This window comes from Corvus moneduloides, chromosome 1 (assembly GCF_009650955.1).
Source record: "Corvus moneduloides isolate bCorMon1 chromosome 1, bCorMon1.pri, whole genome shotgun sequence".
In the NCBI taxonomy this organism is placed as follows: Eukaryota; Metazoa; Chordata; class Aves; order Passeriformes; family Corvidae; genus Corvus; species Corvus moneduloides.
Window position 1 is genome coordinate 105,189,771 of NC_045476.1, and position 15,438 is coordinate 105,205,208.

The following is a 15,438-nucleotide window of genomic DNA, read 5'->3' on the forward strand; positions in this document are numbered from 1 at the left end:
GTCACAATTACGACTGCTCAATAACTTGTTTTTTCTTCTTAAATTTGATATCACAGAGGTGTTACCACCATTTCTGATTGGCCAGTCAGTGGCAGGTCCATCTTGGAGCCAGCTGCCATTGGCTCTGTTGGACGTGGAGGAAGCTTCTGGCAGATTCTCACAGAAGCCACCTCTGTAGCCACACTACCAAAACCTGGCCACGCAAATCCAATACATCACATTTCTTAGAGCTCTGCCTATTCTCACTTGCTGCACAGGACAAAGCGCTCCAGCTCAGGTGTTGCCAAGGCTCCCTAGAACAGAAGACTGTTCATTCCAGGGAGGGGTTTTCCCTTCTCTGCAATGGTATCATACTGACTCAGGCTCCAGATTGCCATCCAGTGTAGTGTCCCTGGCCTCTTCTGTAAAACAGGTTCCTATCATGCTGCTGCCTTTCCTTTCAGTGTTCGGAGGGGACATAACTCTTCAGTAGCTGTCTAGGGAATCTGGGGCAGGAGTTGCTGATGCTACAGTGGTACCTTGCCTTCTCAGCATAAAAATTCAGGTTATTAATCTTACCTTTAGTGCATTAATCTTAGGTGCATTCATGTCAGGGAGAGTCCTCATTTTCCACTACCAGAGCATGACAGATTTCCATTATGGTTCAAGCATAGACATTATTCATATTTTTTTATTTTCTGTTCAGTATATAAAACTATCTTACTCAAAGCAAGAGTCTTACCTAGGATAACAGTAACACCTGTAATAACACTGTGATGGCAATAAGAACTTTAGATCATATTCACTGTCCTACTCACATGGTAAAAGAGAGCTGAAATTAAAAATAAGTGGATATATTAAAAGTTGTTTTGGGAAAAAATAAAGAAGCCAAGAAAACTGAATAGCTTTGATGATTAACAACTGGATTGTAAACTTAGGGAATGAAGTTCTTTATATATTTTTAGTATGGTCTGATTAAATACTGAATATCTTTAACCAAAATACATTGCTCTCAGTCCCTCCTGTGTAAATTCCAATATGATATAATACAATTTACATTAATTAAAAATATAAAAACACAGCTTCATTGAACAGGACCAGAATCACTTTGGCAATATACACAGTGACACTGTAAAAAGCAGTATTTCAGTAGACATAAAGACATAAATCAGAAGACCAGAATTCAATAAATATTTTTTTAGACAATTTGGTATAGCCACATCACTCATCATTAGCAAACTGTCAGTTGCAGGTCTTTGGATTTCAGAATTAATTTTTCAATCATTGCAGCAAGTGAACACGAAGTGAGTACATCTGGCCATATGTTGCAGGTTCATAATCACTGGCAAAAGCAAGTGCCTGTCAAGCTCTATTACCAGTAAACCTACCTTTTCAGTGAGAAAGTAATTGTCTGCAAACATTGTATTTTAATCACTCCAAGGCAAATTTCTCAGGAATTCTTTCCTTTAGCCTCAGGATATCCTGGGTCCAGCTCACATGTTTGATTGCCATGATCCGTAAGTGGTCCTCAGTCATAGCCATTTCTCTCAATCAGCTCTGCAAATGGAAAATGCATGGTACACAAGGTCATTCCAATCCTGTGTCTGGACTCTAATTATTCTGGCCCATGAACTCTGAAATGGCTATGAGACACCATAAAAATAAACAAATGTTCATGATGCTTATTCAGGGAAACAAAACAAAAATAAACAAGCAAACAAAAAACCCCAAACAACAGCAACAACAAGCATTTAGCACTTGGGTATTACAGAAAAAGAAAAAATATGCTATAAGATTATTGACTCATATCATCCGGACTCTCAGCATCTGCCTAGCCTTTGAAGGAGGAAACTAACCTTTATATCAGAACCATGAAAGACTTTTAAGTTGCTAGTGGGGAGATTTCCTGCTAAGTGAGGCTTAGACGCAACAGAGCAACTGTTCTACCCAGAACAAAACAAACCACAGCTAAAATCACTCTTCATTTACTGTCCACTCACAGAAAAGAGGAAGGATTCACTTTTCAATCAATATATACCCTGTTTATTTTCTAACTCTAAAAACATTGTTTTAGCTCAAAGCAATGACATTGCACAGGAACACACACAATGGATTAGCTAATGAATAAACCAGCACTAAGAATAAAACACATGAAATGACAGACAAAATGCCATTTATAACTACATTCTGCACCCAGGAATTAAGAATTCAAATTACTATAAATTTTTAAAATACAGACTTGTCAAGAGGAAAAACAGTAAACATAAAAATGGGGAAGGAGATATTCTGAACAAAAAAGAAGTATATGTATAAATATTCCTATTGAACAAATTTTTTAACTTAATAAATCTCTGGAATTTCAATAAGAATTTTTGATGCTTACTTGTGAACATTTAGTTATTTAGTATGCATATCATTATGACAGATAGGCAGATTGGACATCATCAGCAATATCCACAGCTGTCGAGACACAAAAGCAAGAGCATATTCCCTTTGTAGCCATGCCAGGTAGCTGGAATAGGTAATTTCAGTAGAGGAATTAGAACTGCTCTGTGTGAAACTGCTGTTCATCGTTGTCAAGTATAAAAATGGGAAGAAATTAATGTCTTATTTTCATGTTAAAAACAATGTGATGTAAAATTGAAGTATTTTCATAACAGAGAAAAACAATCCCATAAATATGAATTAAGATTAAATTGAATATAAATACAAAAATGCAGTAGTACACAATCATGGTTACATTTTCAAGTAGTAATGTGATCATGTTTTCATTTTTGTCTTTTATATTATATTAAAATTTATATTAAAGTATCAGTATTTTAGAATCTTTTTTACTCTTATCTCATCTGAACCTCTCTTTCCTTGGATTGTAGATGTTGCAAAAACTTTGCCTAAAACCAACTGATGTTGTACTTTGACATCAAGTCAGTGCATTTTAGTTTGATAGTTATTTCTGGTATAGCTATTATATTTGAGAACAAAAATTATTTGACATTATTTATTCTTCCTTATATGTAATTATAGCAACAAAAGTACATTACAGAATAACATGATTGGTTATTTTATTTTCATTGAAATGCTGTGGGGCAAATGATGTCTCTAGATATGCAGCCAGAGGTTTTCACATCACCAAAACTCACATATTCATACCCAAGACAGAATCTTTCTATTCCTTTTACAATAATGTCAAGTTTTTCCACCGAGTTTTCAAAAAAAAAAAAAAATTACATGAATATGTAAATGTTTTAAACAGCTAAGTAAACTAAAATTCCTATAAAGATATTTGGTTTTCATATGTAAAAATGAAAAGGTGCAATGTCTCTAACCTGTAGAACTTTGAACAAAAGATTCTGTTCTCATGCAGTTTCCCAAGTAGAGATCATATATTTGTCTGATACTCTTTAAAAAGCTGGAATTCAGGTGTGGTAGTATGGGACAGAATGGTTAACGCATTTTCAATACAACTGCACAAGGAAAGGCAGAAATACCAGAACTGCATTTCTCACTTCTGTCTTTGAGTTTGTTTGTTGGTTTGGAGGTTTTTTTATGATGGTACCAGCAAAGCTGAAAACAGGGCTGTATTCTCTAAGGAGATATTTCTGTAAGTGTAAAAGTAACAGTTGACTGCTATTTTAGCCTCTTTTTTTTTTGCTTTGGTGGCAGAGAGGTTTTCAGCTTAAATTTCAAGAATCCTTAGTGTTTGTCCTTTCTGAAGTACAAATAGACATCATAGCTTACACCAGTCAAAATTTGCTAGGTTATTTTTTAAATTGATTTTGCATTCCTCACTCTCTTCTTGAAATCTCTAGTATTTGAGTTAATAGTGTTTAACATTTTTCTAGTAATTTTTACTTCAAGAACATCAGGAATGTCATATTAGCTTTTAGCTAGTTTATACAAAGGACTTTAGATAAGTCCCAGAAAAATGAATCATCTAGTCTCCTACTTTCTTTAAAAGAGAAAGAAGTAAGAACATCAAGTACTTTTTCTAAGATTTCTCTAAGATTAAGTCAGGAAGTGCTACTGGAAAAAGAAAGCCAAACTTTTCCCAGAAATTTAAATTTCAGATGTTCTTTTCCAAAGGATGAATTGGAAGAAAGGATTATCTCATTTCACCATGGATTGTAAGAGTACAGGGTGAACTTTAGTGCTTTTTTTGGTGTCTTTTTAAGATCTAGTATATGTCTTTTAACAAAAAGGGAACAAATAGCACACAATTTTCAAGATGGGGCCCTGCTGAGTATACTCAGACAGGTTTTCTGCTTTGTTACCTATTGCTTTCTGAATCACTCTAACTTGTTTTACTTTTATAACCATTCTTGAGCCAGTGCTTATGCGAAACTATATGTCAAAACACCACGATTTCTCTGCAGAGGAAAAAAATGCATGACCACCACTGCATGCATAAAGGTAGATGTGGATGCAGAGGGAGGTTTCTCTTGCCTGTCTTATTTTACCTTTGTATATGTTGACCTTTATATTCCCTACTACCACCCAGGCACTTAGTTGCATAACATTTCTGTAATCCTTCATTGTCAGCTTTCTTGAATATGAATATGAATGCTATACTGAAGAGCTTACCATCAACAATAAGTTGTGTCACAAAGTTCTTTGGGTTTCCTTTCCAGATCTTTCATGAACATGTGTCATTCTGTAGTAAGTATAGGTTTGATAAATATAGACTAATGACTCAGGAAACGTTTACAAAATTTGCTTAACTATGTCACACAGATCCAGGAAAAAACGGGATTTAATAAAATCTCACACATCCAGTGTGAGATTTGATTCTTAACTTTATACTGTATGTTTTTATACTATATGTGAACATAGATATTTTCAAATTATCCTCAGTCAATGAAGAAAGAATATATACCATTTTGAGTACTTAAAATATTTTTGGCCTGGATAGTGTCTCATGTTTTTCAGATCAATTATGAAATAAATATCTTGATTTGTAAATAAATTATAAAAATATAAAAACTTATGTTTTAAACAATGCTCTATAGCATAAAAATCATCAGAAAATGAACAAAAAAAGGTCTATACTCACTGGATTTCTGGGTTGTTTTGTGAAATGGGACAGAAGGAAATTTCGCTTTTTCTGGCTCTCCCTGCTTTATGTATGTCTACAGAAACCTGATTAAAAAATGTGATTCCTGGCTGCTGGATTTTTTTTTTTATTTCATCAGCTTCCTTTTTCTTTTTTCTTTAATAATGAGCATCACAGAGCAGTTGAACATAGAGAAGTGAATTAAACAACCAAGTCTTCTCTTTTTTTGCAGGCTGAACAGCTCAAGTAAAGGAGGCACCAATATTTCAAGTCTTCAACAGCCAACATGAGTCGGTTACTGTTTGTTTCCCCCGTTTTCCTGCTTATAAAGAAAAGTATATTGTAGCCTGTGGAAGAGAGAAATGATCTATAAGCAGGACCTTTTTTTGCTTGCCAGGAGGACTTATCAAAAAATGAGTGACAGTAATATCTACTAAGACATTTAAATCTCTGCATGAGTGAGCAATGGGTCATTTTAGTGCAGGTGTGACTGATGGAGTTAGCAAGTCCTATAACTTTACATCGCTTTATTGTTTTACTGAGAACTGCATTCAGCTCCTGGCACAAATGTATGCCTCTCTCAGGGAAAGTGATTGAAGCTATTTTGTAGTATTCAATTTGGTTTGAGAGTCTGAAAATTCAACAGTTTACTGAATAGCTCATTAGCCACTTAGTCAAAATAAGCCAGTTGGACAGAGATGTATTTTTTTTAGTTGATCGGCCAGCAAATTATGGCTGACATGGACTACAGAACAGCTTAGCTGGTAGACTACACTGCAAGGATATCTCCAGTGAGAAGATATTTAAGATAAGTGTGTGGTGCCCCTCCACTCATGCAGAGGACCTGTGGACATGTACTTACAGACCGTGTAGACTCTAGGTCAGCATACAGAAATATTCCACCACAAAATCTATGCATATTGTTTCACTGTAGCATTTGTAAGGAAATTTCCACTACTTTTTTTTTTTTTTTGACTATTGCTCACCAGAATCTCAATTGAAATAGGTTAATGCATTTTTTGTATGTACTGGTTTGGCCAAATTTAGAAATATATCCTCTGAGAGAAGGCAGGCTACAGCCAGCCCTCCCCCACCAGGTTTGGGAAAAATTGAATTTTCCTCGAAGGAAAGCGAAAGAGATAAAAACTATTTATTTAATAAACACACAGGAAAAGAATAATAATGCTGCATAATAAAACCTCTTGCTGTGGAGAGAAAAACCTGGGGAAATTTCAGAGTCCTTCCATAGTCTCTCTCTCTCCCTCCTTGGAGCTGGGACAGGGTGGTGGGCCCACCTCCAGGGCCAAGGCCTCGGTGGAAATTCCTCCAGATATATTCTGACGTTGAAACAGCCCAGCAGAGAAAAAGGGGGAAAAAAACCGAAGTCCCAGGAAAACAAAAGTTCAACTCTCTGGATGAAAAGGAGCTTAAAACTGGCCGAAAGCTGGCTGGAAAGCAAAGAAGCTGCTTCTCCGCCCTCCACCCCCCCCCCCCCCGGCTCTGCAGAAGTAGACAGGGTTTATCTCTGTGTCTTCAGAACATGAAAATAAACTAAATAAACTGCTTTGAAAAAGTACACTTTTCTCTCTCCCCTCTCAGGCTCAGTTTAAAGGCATAGAAAAGCATATATACTAATTTCTGGGCACAGTGCAGCAATAGGGAATACAACATCAAGTCACCCCAAGACACTGTAGAAAAATCAGCAAGCCTTACTGGAATTTCCATTCTAGTTTAACTTTGACCAAAGAGAACAAACAGCTGGCCTAGTGATGTCCTTCATTGTCAGAAACAGCAAAAATTATTTCCTGTAAAAGTTTTTCCTTCCAAAAAAGTACTTTTAGCATCATTTTCATGTTGAAAATAGATTTTCAACCATGATTTTTCAAAGTGGTGTTTGGAAACAGATGTGTGAGTGAACAGATCATTTTCCTACTTGTGAAAACATTGCTCATGTCAGCACAGGAAGGATTGTTGATATGTGTGCCACAGCATACTGAGTGTCATTATTGGCATAGGTCAACATCTGGAAATTTTAAATTCTTGAATTTAAAAATATTGGAAGAGAAATAAAAAAGGATCCTACTTTTTAAAATAAAACCAACAATAGATAGAACCCTAGTTAACCTGTTTATGGTTTATGCAGGCTCCCTACTTTATTGAATTAGTCAACAGACATTTTGTAATTCTCATTTTTGTTCATAGGATTGCTCCCTCCATAAGATCTGTCATCTTTTGAACCACCTAGAGGTATGCAGCATCACTTTCTAAGTTCCTGTCCTACAGAATCACCTTGGCTGTGGCAAAAGGGAACAACAGGACGTTGTGGATGGGGAGCAATGGAAACAATGTGTCACCACTACAAGTGAGCTCCCCATCTACCTCGTAGAGCTGCATCCTTTATTCCCTCACTGTGACAGTAGACTACTGTGGGGCCTGACGTCTGCTCAACCATAAAAGCTAATTTTGCGTAGTCCAAATGATTCATGGAAGATGATACAAGATCCAGTGACTAAAATATTTCAGATGGCCTGAAGCACTCACGCAGGCCAAATTCAACTTGCAGCTTCTGAGAGCAACAGCTTGCAGAACAGACTTCTTTGCCAATGGATTTACCAAATAAAAATTACTTTGAAGTGAAGGGGCTGGCCATTTTTTCTCACATCATTTCAGTTTTTAAGCTTGAGAAAATGCCAAGACAATTGTGGATTTTGTGAGATTTTTTATTTGAATGGATCATAGGTGCAAAGGAAGTTGTGTTGGTAAAGCTCTGCGACTAGACCAGGAATATCAGCCTGAGATCAACTATGATTTTCTTATACTTTTATTATTTGCAACCCATGCCAGTTATTCATTTTCTTCAACTGTACATTCTTACTGAAACAGAATTTTTATTTCCCAAGTGCTGAAAAGATGACCTAAAGCAGAAGAAAAGTCCTTGTCTTAAGATACTCCTTTAGAGCCCAGCGTTTTATTTGAAAGCTCCCATGCTAAAAGTAAACATAAACTGAGTCTCAGACTTCTCAACCCTCATGAAAAAAAAGTTCAGCAGTTCTGATGGGCTTTTAGACATTATTAGTGATGTGCACAGACTGAAGAGAAGATTCTCCTTTCAACAAAGCCATTAACACCCTACTTTATGTACATGAATCTTCTGTGATGTTTTAGTTTCTCCCTCCCCTTGTGAGAAACTGCAGGAAACAAACTTCTAGGACTCATCACACAATCAATATTCAGTACATTAAAACCCCAACATATCTCAATGTAGATGCTGAACATTTAATCTCTGCCACTAGCCCTGTGTACTTTCTTGAGTACACAGAAGGAATTTCAATAAATATTTTATAGATCTCTTCAAAGGCATATTTTTTCATTTTTTTCATCTTGTGTTTTATGACTCCCTCTTATCAAAAGGTACAATAATCATATGGACAATGACTATCATATTTTTGCGGTTCCATAGCTTGATGCTAACCCCTTAATGAGGTTCTTTTTATTTTAATTTTATCTTCCCTGAAAAAAGCATTAGATGCTTTCAACTGAAAGCTCTCTGGTTTTAGGGTTTAGTTTTTCTCATCTATAATTACCATTAACACCTCTCTGAACTATCCTTCTGATAGTTTTATTTTTCAATACTTGCTCTTTCACACCTTTTTTAAAGCTTCAGTATTTATTGTGGTGGGAATTAACTTACCACTTTAAGAATTTCATTAAATTTCTCATTTAATTCTTGGGGTTTTTGAACAACTTCAGGAGAAATCCAATAAACTGAATTTGTCTAGAGGTTCTACTAAGGTTTTTCCTCTGTCTTTCAGAACAATTATATTCCTGCATTTTGCTCTGAGATGGATGAAACAAATGAATAAAGGAATTATATTTCCCCTGTATACACCACCACCACCACTTTCATGAACTTAGAAATCATTCTAGCACTTCCAAGCATTAGAAGTACAAAAGTCAAAAATTCCCAAAGTAGTAATGAGCATATGATTAAGAGTTTGTTGCTGCATTTCACAGATTTTGCCTTTTTATTTTAAACAACTTATAGCATCTGAAGAAAACCTGGGCAAGTCTATTGGAGTTCTAGTGATGTTTTGAAAATGTATCATTCATTATTGTTACAATCATTCATTTCTCAGTTATAAATAAAAGGTGTCTGTTTCACTAAATTGCAAGTGTTTTATTGTTTTTAAAGCAGAAGAGAAAAATACATGCAAACACAACCTCTCAAGCACTAAACATCCAGAGATAAACCTGAATAGGATATTACTGCAATAATTGAGGGGAATTTTACTTCTCAGCTTTATTTACAGTTTCCTAGTATACTGTCCCTTTCAGTCAAGCTGTCTCCATTCAACAGTTTGTCTAATTAGGTCCAGGGTTCTGATTAATTTTCTGTATATTTCCTCTGTTATTTGTACTTCATTGTTTTTTTTTTTTTTTTTCCCTGAGGGTAGTTTGTTTGCACCTACAGGGATCTAATATCCCAAAGTAAAATATAAAATAAAAGTCACAACAAACAGCTCCATCCAGTGGTTCTCTTTGTGACTGTATTTCCCCTGTTCATTTTGAGCATATAATTTAGATGAATGCTTTGGAAAATGTGTGTGAAGGATATGAATATCAATATGAAGTAAGCAGACATCCCCCAAAAGTTTTTCTCCCATAACTTCACTTTCTTACAACACCAATCTCCTGTTCATGATTAGGAGAGACAACAGCAAAACACTTGTAACCCAAAGAGAAGAAGGAGTTCACATCCACAGAAGAGACACTTCCCTATATAACATTTTTGCTTTTAACTTGGAAATTTAGAAGCAAAGGTATTTTAGCTTTACTTTGATTTTGAGTCAAAAGATTTTTTTTTAATCAAAGGAGACAACATCTAGTTTGTTAGTAAATAAAAGGCAATATTTTCATTGCCATAGTCAGTTATGTGTGCCTTTCTGCAGTAACGTTACAAATAAAATTATGAAAAAGCTTCAAAGCATCTTGGAAGTGTTAGAAAGGTGCTGTAGTGGGGATTCCTACAACACGTATATACAGCGAGGCCTGTGGAAAAGAAATATAAGGACCGATTCTTGGTAGATGTTTTCAGAGAGATGTTTATTCTCCAGCAGCATGGCTGGTGACTTGCCGAAGAACTGTAGCAATCACGGGACCAGAGGGTCCTTGCCGAGCAGGGGAACACAAAACAATCGATGGAGAACAAGGTTGACCAGGAAGTAGGGAAATCCTGTGCCTCCACCCCGGGGCCCCTCTCCCAGGGCCCCACATCAGAGGGGAGGAACCCCAACAGAAAGGGAGACAGCTAGCATTGCTTAGAGACTAATCTGAAATGACCAGATTTCTAATTTATAAAACCAGGACAGCACATGTCAGGGAACCATCAACAGTGGCTTTGCAAAGATGCACCTCTAGCCCCATCCTTTGTCCCATGGACCCTTGTTTACTGAGAAATTCAAAAGGCTGTGCTTGAGGAGAGGACTTGTAGAGCAATTCATTCAAAATGAAGGCATAATACAGGTTTTTGAAAACTTTTGCATACCAACCCATTTGAAAACCTTTACATATCAAATCTATCATGCTAGTTATTTCCTTTTGTGAATGAAGTGTAACTGTGAGGAGTTAAATATATGCAAGCAGACATGCACATTGCTCTGAGGCTGAGGCTCCTTCATTTTGCTAGGCCATTTTCTTTTCAGGTTAAATATTCTTTTCTGTAAATTTGACCTGCAAATTACAAATAAAATTACTGTGGTTTTAGTTTGCAACGATAATTTGCTGAAATTATCTGCCAAGTAATGTTTTAATTATTGAAGAATTGCATTTTGACCACTAAAATACTGTTCAAGGCTGTGAATTTATGCATCTTCACAAACTCTTATATTGCTCTTAAGTGTCTCTTTATACTTTTTCTCTTTGCCATCAAGTTTTATACCCACTGCTATAGATTCATATGTATTTGTTTCTTTTCCTTAATAGAAATATCAAACTCTTCTGAAAGTCATTCTTGGATTGCCACAGAATAAATGTAATTTTTTTACTGATAAGCAAGGCATAGCTATTCATTATGCCTAGAGTTAAATACGGTATTAATAAAAATAATCCTGATTACTCTAAAACTATTTTGGCCAAATTATTCTCTGCAGTAGAGCAAGTAAAATTAGACAAGCAAGTACAAATCTGTATCTTTAAAGATATCTTCCTCTGGGTAAACAAATAAATTATCCTATTTTTAAAAAATACTATGCTATTTTCTCTTAATTCTATATCTTTAATGCTCTACTAATATTGAAAATAGCATTTGTTCACTCAATATAAGATACCAAAGTCAGTGGCATAGAAATACAATTTAAAGCATTAGGGTACTGTACTGTCAGAAATTATAGAAACACAATACATTGTTATTCCAACACAAGTTTGGGCTGAAATGCAAGAAGAGTAGAAAGACTTGTAGGTAGTCCAGCTACAGGTGATAAGTTCTCCAAAGATCAGCACACTTCTCCATTGAAGATAGATGTAGTAGTCTGGGATCTGATATTCAATTTGTTGCTATTTTTCTTGTAATAATTTTCCAGTTTGAAAATTTCTCTAACCAAAATTTATTTCCATTTCTGCACCATATTATACACAGTGCCAAACCTGCTGTTGTGGAACTGGTCATGAAGTGAATGTGGAAAAATACAATTCAACTTAAAATGAGAAGGCAGTAGTACTTTCCAACAGAAGAGCTATGCAAATCCGTGACAAAGCAATAAGTCTAGAGACAGCAGCTGGTAGTTCCAATTACATCTTACACAAGGGATCTTCTCTTGTTCTAGGTCAGAATTATCATAATTTAGGAGTAACAATATGTCATAAAAACATATAAACCTGTACAACGCAAGTCAACAAGAAGCACTAGGCATTTCATCATCAAAAGAGCAAAATCTACAAAGTATTCATAATACATGTAATTTAACGCATGTTAATAGACAGTATTTCACAGCTTTATTTAAAGATGAAAAAATCCCAAAGACTTCTGATTTTCCACTTATATATGCAGTACCTAATAAATTTTTATTTTTGGACTTGTTCATGTCTAAAAAGAATTCAGATTTATGTTTTAGAAAGTTGACAACATTGCTGCAGTAGTTATGTGAGCCTATGTATTTTTTTCACCTTCCTGGGCTAGAATCAGTAGGCCAAATAAATACTCAGTCTGAGTTTTACATGACTGCAAAGCAGGTTAAATAACACTATCAAGACTGCTTGGAAGAGATATGTCTAGACATGGCTACATGCTGTCAATGTCATACCCATCACAGCCGCCAGTTTGATACGCCTTCTAGGAGGATGTGAGATGCCAAACTTTCACCACAGTGCTATTTAGAAAAGGTGTGCAATTGTGACACTAAAACACGCAAAGAAAAAAATATTCTGGCCAAAGAGTCTTTTGACCAGGGTTTTGGCTTTTGCTTCAGAATGTGCATCACCTGAAGTACTCTGTACCTGAAGTACCAATTATAGCTACTTAAAATCAAGGTCTGTATTGAATTATGTATTCATAGGTAAATTACATAATTTCCTCACATTTTCTTTGAGTGGAATTCCTATTTAAAAATAATAATTGATTTTAGCTTTAATCTTTGAAAGAGTAAAAGGAACAGAAAATAAACATTCCCATTGCCTTTTCATTGATTTTTAGCAAGAAATTTTACATCTGCTGACCAAAAAATAAGACAACTATCATTATACGAAGTATGCATTACTTCCCATGCTCACTGCCAACCTTAGAATTATCATCTAAATCATAACACATAATCTCCCAGAGCTGGCACTTCAGGAAAATAGCCACTCTTCCGACTAGATGCTTATTATAGAAAAATGCCAACAGAAAAATAGCAGGAAATTAATATATTACATACACAATTTTCACTTGCATATTTGGGAAGGGTGCAGGAAGAGAGAACTATGAAAGGGCTCCTCTAGATTTCGGTACGTGTTAAAGTACATTGAAATGGGAGGAAATGCTCTTACTGCTCCATCAAGAAGGCAAGCTGTACCTGATAAGAGAAGTCATAAAGAGTGAACAAGGCTTCCTTTGACTTCTTCAGCTCCTACATCTTTCAGTCACAGGCTCATTGTTAGAGATGCAATTGAGATGTTTATCCGAAAATGAAAACATTTCTTTCTTTGCCAACTGCAGTCTGGTGTCCTACAGAGACTACTCTTTCTGATTCACTTCCAGAGAGTATTAATGTAGACTGACCACACTAAGATGTAACCTAGACCTGCTAATGAATTAACAGGGCTTCTCTTTTGCTTTCATAGCCACAGACTATTGATTTCTGCAGCAGTGCAATATATGAAGTTAGTCTGTGGTATAAATAGATTTGTCTTGCTGGATTAAATCTTGTAAAATTGAAGGATGGAAATTCTGTATAAGCCCATTATTCCTATATTTGCTTTATGTATTGTTTCAATAAATCGAAGATGGAAACTACAAGAGGACTTTACATAATTTCAAAAAAAATTAAATGATCACGTACAAGAATTTCTTAAACTAATCTTTAAAATCCTGGTTTCAAATATCCCAGAGATCAAGTCAAGAGTAAAGAGTTCTTTTTCTCATAGTAAAGAGAGTTAGCAAAGGGTTTTGTTACTCAGAGAAACTGAGATCAGAGAAATTTCAGTCTTGTTAACACTTGAGTGGAAAATATTTTATAGTATCTCTGCTTACCCTAGAATATAAACAACTTTCCCTAAAAGTCTCAATTGTATATAGTAAAATTTAATATAGTCACAATTTTGAAGTTGTCTCCTTAACCTCTCTTTGCCTGGTGCATAGTTGACCAGCTCATTCTCTCTTTGGGAACTGGTCTCAAAGACTGCAAATAGAATAATTAGTAAATAAAATAATCAAAATTTCGTGTGTTGAGGTGAAGGGAATTGGACGCAACATTAGAAAACCGTTGTGCTTCAGCTTAAGACTGTAATTCCTTTTCCTATGAAGCCTACCTTTACAGTTACCAGGCAGCCTGCTAGGCACTCACAGAGATTGCATATTGGGTCATTTCAGGTATTTTTGCTGTTTTTCAGCTACCAGTGGTTAGAGTGAAGAAGTTACGATCATGGAGAAAATATTTCAATTATGCAAATGGATTGGGAGGATCATGCCACTCCACTAGACGTGTGATGCAGATGATGACTTTCTCCTTGTCCTTGCCTAAATTTTTTATCTAGTACCTCTCAAATGCTTTCATGCTTTTTGTCAAATGAGTCACTTCTCCATTTCACAGATATTTGTTTAGATATAAAGCCTGTATTCTATAGTACAGAAACGGAAGAGGACCAGGATGCCTCAAATGCACACTGTGTTGTCATTTAAAGAACTTTTCCACAAAGAAAAGCAGGAATGATGCACAAAGCGGAGAAAATTCATATCAAGTATTACGTACTGGAAATAATATGACCAGTTCTGTCTCACGGTTTCCTCAGGTATTCCATAAGCTGAATAGGTGTTGAAATGAATAAACTATTCAAAGCTAAGTCTTCACAGCCTGAGGTGTTATAAACACAGTTAAGAGGAAGCTGCAGAGACTTGGACAACCATTACCCATATAACACTGGATTCCATTCACCTGCATTATCAATACAGCATCTCTTCCTCAGAGCTACATTAAAATAAGAACTGCTTTTCTCCCTCCAGTTCATGATTTATTATAATAATAATAATGTTTTTAACATAAAAATATAATTCTTCTCTTAGTCTTTGCTTATTCCTCATTACCTGATGGTTTTATAGTATGGAGATTTATAAACCATAGCAGTTTGTTTTCAAAAAATAAAAGTAACTTATGCCCTTCTAGCTATTTTGATGGCTGCATTGGGAAGCTTATTCAAAATTAAGTCACCCAGTTTTATACATAAAATAAAGAAGCTGATCAAACACATGGCTATTAACTTCACAAACAGCACTTCCTCTTTGAAATTATAACCATGAATGAAATAAACCCATAATCTCTAGGAAAAAAGTCCTTTTGAAAATAATTGAAACAAATATCTCAGATATATAATGACTAAGAAATGCAAATAAACTAGAGAGGTATGTATCAAAAGAAAAAGCATACATTTTGTAATGAGACAGGACATGAATATTGTTCCTCACATACGACTCATAAAGTTATGCACCTTAGGCAGAGGCAGCAGTCAGTAGAGTGTAGTCTGAAGTCAGCAATTACCTCATTGAGGTATCTAACAGTAATATTAACGTGGAAAGAAGAGGAGAATTAATATATTTCACCAAACCATGTGATGCCATGCCCTAGCATCAAATCATAACAAATTTAAGTCATATAAATCTAAAATAAAAAGAAAGAGGTTAATCCATCTTGAGAGGATAGAAATTCCCAAGCATATGTACTGTG

At 35.4% G+C, this 15,438-nt stretch overlaps 1 protein-coding gene across 6 annotated transcripts in view; it reads right to left on the reverse strand.

Moving 5' to 3' along the window:
• Window positions 1-654: 654 nt before the first annotated feature.
• SOCS6 (suppressor of cytokine signaling 6) overlaps window positions 655-15,438 on the reverse strand; it is a 120,836-nt gene continuing 106,052 nt past the window's right edge. For 5 of the 6 annotated variants that reach the window (XR_004242394.1, XR_004242388.1, XR_004242392.1 and 2 more), the window contains one exon: window positions 655-1,536. The gene's annotated coding sequence lies outside the window, so the exon portion shown is untranslated. The remainder of the gene's footprint in view (window positions 1,537-15,438) is intronic. The other variant, XR_004242395.1, reaches the window with a different exon arrangement.